We start from the raw sequence: 4,817 nt of genomic DNA, 5'->3' as shown, positions 1-4,817 counted from the left end.
GGAGCCCATATTCTTTGTTTTAACGTTAACAAACTGATATAATTAAACGCTTAAGAGACTCCCTAAATCTTTTGGTATGAATACTTACGCCCTTATATAACCTTAATTACATGAATACAAAGAAATAAACAGCATTAGTCAAATGAAAAATCTTTTTATTAAGAAATTACATCCCCATGAAGGAACCCATATTCTTCATTTTAACGTTAAAAAATGGATATAGTTAAACGCTTAGTAGACCTCCTAAAACTTTTGAGATTATGACTTACACCCTCAATTCTCCTTTAGTGCATTAATACAAAGAAATAATCAGCTTTAGTTTCAGGAAAAATCCTTTTATTGAGAAATAACACCTTCAGGGAAAACCCATAATTTTCATTTTATCGTTAAAAAATCAGTGTAGTAAATCATTTAGGAAACTCCCTAAATCTTTTGTTATGAATACCTACACGCGTATTTATTCTTCATTACATGAATACAAAGAAATAAACAGCAATAGTTGAAGGCAAAATCATTTCATTATGAAATATCAACTCCAAGAAAGAACCAAGTTTTTCTATTTTAGCATTAACAAATGGGTATACTTAAACGCTTGAGAGACCCCATAAATGTTTCAGAATTGTTACCTAAACCCTCATTTATCCTTTATTACAATAATACCAAGAATTAAACAGCATTTATTAGTTAAATGAAAAATCATTTAATTAAGAAATTACATCCCTAGGAAAGAACCCATATTCTTCAGTTTAACGTTCAAAAATGGATATAGTTAAACACTAAGTAGGCCCCCAAAAACTTCTGGGATTAAGACTTACACCCTCATTTCTTCTTGACTACATAAATACAAAGATATAATCAGCATTAGTTTCAGGAAAAATTCTTTCATTAAGAAATTATACCCCCCTAAAACAATCCATAATTTTCAATTTCTTGTTGAAAATCGGTATAGTTAATCACTTAAGAAACTCCCTAAATCTTTTGGGATCAATATTTGTTCCCTAATTTATCCTATATCACATCAATACAAAGTAATAAACACCTTTACCTTTAGGAAAAATCCCTTTATTTCGAAATCAAACCCCCATCAGAAAACCCAGAATTTTCATTTTATCATTGAAAAATCAGTATTGTTAACCACTAAGTAAACCCCCTTAATCTTAATAAATCAGTATTTATATCCTAATTTATCCTAAGATACATTGATACAAAGAAGTAATGACCATTAGTTTAGAGGATGATCGTATTATTTTGAACTTACACCCCCTGTAGGAAAGCCATTGTTATGAATTTATCATTTAAAAATCTATATTCTTAATCACTTTGCTTTGGTATTTTTATCTTTTAATCCTCTCTTTTATCCTGATTTATATCTTGAGTACAGTTACCTGAAAGTAGAAACAGGATGAAATTTAATGCATTTAGCTATAAGTTCAGTATCCACCCCTTCATGTACACTACTGAGATGGTCTTCTCCATATGCTGAAGGATTATCAGCTAAATAACCTTTAAACCGTTTATTTTTTGTTTTTAAGTAGTACAGTTCCATGACTATGCACGAGGGTTCGATTCCCTCCCTAGGCATTATGGAACAGAAAGCTGGTGCAAAGCGGGCAGATAGCCTAGTGGCCCCGCATAGTCAGAGCTGTAATTATAATTATGATAGAATAAATTTTTAAAAGTGCTTCTTAGAGAAAATGTCACAAATATAAGAAGTGTTGTGCTTGATAAATATTAACCATTAGATTGTACATGTATTCTTTTTTTCTGTTGATAGTAGGAATTAAACCCACTCCTTTTCCTGGTTGATAACATAAAATGTGCTCCAATACATCATATCAGCTTTATTGATGATTACAAAATCTAATTCAGAGAGAGAGAGAGAGAGAGAGAGAGAGAGAGATCTTTGTTTGTAAATGGTACAGTTCAATGACAATGTACGAGGGTTCGATTCCCTCCCTAGGCATAATGGAACAAGCTGGTGCAAAGCGGGCAGATAGCCTAGTGGCCCCGCATAGTCAGAGCTGTATACATAACAATAATTAATTGCTTCTAAAACATTCAAAGTGCTACTTAGAGAAAATGACACAGATAGCTATAAGAACAAGTGTTTTGTTTGATAAAAGTGAACCATTAGATTGTACATGTATCACCTATTTTCTGTTGATAGTGGGAATTGAACCCACTCCTTTTCCTGGGGGGTAACAGGAAATGTGCGCGAATACACCATATCAGCTTTATTGGTGATTATGTCATCTAATTAAGAGAGAGATAGAGAGAGAGAGAGATCTTTGTAAGTAGTTCAGTTCAATGACTATGTACGAGGGTTCGATTCCCTCCCTAGGCATATGGAACAAGCTGGTGCAAAGCGGGCAGATAGCCTAGTGGCCCCACATAGTCAGAACTGTATACATAATGATAGGACAAATTGCTTCTAAAACATTCAAAGTGCTTCTTAGAGAAAATGTCACAAATAGCTATAAGAAGAAGTGTTGTGCTTGACAAAAGATACTTATAAGATTGTGCATGTATCACCATTTTTTGTTGACAGTGGGAATTGAACCCACTCCTTTTCCTGGTTGATAACAGGAAATGTGCTCGAATACACCATATCAGCTGTATTGGTGATTATGTAATCTAATTGAGAGAGAGAAAGAGAGATACAGAGATAAATCTTGTTTGTTTGTAGGTAGTATGCAGTTCTATGACTATGTACGAGGGTTCAATTCCCTCCCTAGGCATAATGGAACAGAAAGCTGGTGCAAAGTGGGCAGATAGCCTAGTGGCCCCGCATAGTCAGAGCTGCATAGATAATACATAACAATCAGGTTCAAACATCTCCAAAAATATAGAGAAAAACGACTATCTTGACATTAATTCAAGTATTTCCATGACAGGGCAATGCGACAATACTAATCGAGTAACAATTTAATCGAGTTTTTGTCGATTTCGACTCGTTCAAAAAATTCACCCTATCAAATAATAAAATTCATCAAGTGACTAGTTCGGGTCAGAAAATCTCCAAAAATAGACAGCAACATGAATACGTTTATGTAAATTTAAGTATTTCGATGTCCAGACAATGCGATAAACCTCATTAGTTAACGATATAATGTTTATTTTAACGATTTATAAGCGTTCAACAATTTCACCCTCTGACTTTTGAGTTCGGATCCTTGATGGTCATTAAGTTACAAAAGTGTCGCTACCGGGGTTAGCTATCTCAGAGACTATCGAAGATATTGCGACGGGACCCAGAGGGTTAGAAACCGTTTTTGATGTTTTCTACAGATCCGCTAACGGTCAAAAATGAAAAACGGCAAAGTGGCCAAACCCCGAAACATTAAGTTACGATTGACACTATTTAAGTTACGAAGCACACTTTTAAGTTACAAGGCACACTTTTTTAAGTTACGAAGCACACTTTTTTTCATTAAGTTACAAAAAGTGTGCCTTTAAGTTACGAAAAGTGTGCTTTTTGACCCATTCTCCTAACCCTAACCCTAACCCTAACCCTAACCCTAACCCTAACCCTAACCCTAACCCAACCCAACCCTAACCCTAACCCTAACCCTAACCCTAACCCTAACCCTAACCCTAACCCTAACCCTAACCCTAACCCTAACCCCTAACCCCTAACCCTAACCCTAACCCTAACCCTAACCCTAACCCTAACCCTAACCCTAACCCTAACCCTAACCCTAATTAGCGTCGGCGGTACACTTTTTGTAACTTAATCTTTCAAAGGCTGGGGTTAGGGCTTAAAACCCCGGGGTTAGAGGACCTGTTTGTTTTAGATTGTTTATATAGGTCAAAACTACAATCTAAAATGAAAAAGTCCTCTAACCCCCTATTGGAAGTCAAAAAATTTGGAACTCAAAAATTTTTTAAGTTACAAATCACACTTTTCATTTTGGTCCTTTATTTACAGGGGGTTAGAAACGTTCTGGGTGGCCAATTGAGGTTAGCTCTCTGTTTTTTAAGATGGATTCAAACCCCCACCTAACCCCCTAAAAGTAAAAAAGCTGTAAAAATTCAGGAAAAAATTTAGGTCTGGTGGGGTATACAAATCTCCAGATCATCTTCACTATGGTGCAAAAAATTCAGTCTTCCTCAACACTTTTCTTATTTATCGTCGTAGAGCATTCAAACTTGGTGGAAACATTGGAATTTAGATAAAGAACACTGTTATGCTTTTATTCCTGCTCAAAAATCGGTTTTTTTTTTAAAAAATCGCATTTTTCAAAATTTTCGATTTTTGGGATTAAGTTACAAAAGCACACTTTTCAACCACCTGTGGTTAGCTCATTTTTTGGTTCTAATAGTTATTTTCAGGTATAATTAGCAAGATTTTGATGAGTTGTATACTTTAGCTAGACTTGGTACAGAAATCACCGGAAATAACGTCAGAGGACTACTTCTAAAAAGTGTGCTTTGTAACTTAATTTTTTGTATCATGTTATATAGTAAATGGTCCAATGCTGGGGTTAGCATTTCTAATGCTGTAATTGGAAAACAATTGGTTACTAATGATACTTTGGACAATACTCATTAACTTTAGTCACTTTTAGCTCACCTGGGACATCTAATCAATGAGTATTGTAACTTACAATGTGGCACATTTTTGGTAACTCAATGGTCAATTTGTCCTTTTTTGGCTCTAATTCTTTTATTTATGCAGGTTTAGCAGACTTTTTTGCATTAATCATTATGTTTTATCACATGTATCTTAAATATATGCAAACATTTAACCTATCTTATGTTAATGACCTTGAGACCCCCTAAAATCTCTATTTTTCCACTAAAAACATCCCTTTTCG

The sequence above is a fragment of the Crassostrea angulata genome, unplaced genomic scaffold, assembly GCF_025612915.1.
Source record: "Crassostrea angulata isolate pt1a10 unplaced genomic scaffold, ASM2561291v2 HiC_scaffold_105, whole genome shotgun sequence".
Classification (NCBI taxonomy): Eukaryota; Metazoa; Mollusca; class Bivalvia; order Ostreida; family Ostreidae; genus Magallana; species Magallana angulata.
Note: the sequence above shows the minus strand (reverse complement) of the source record.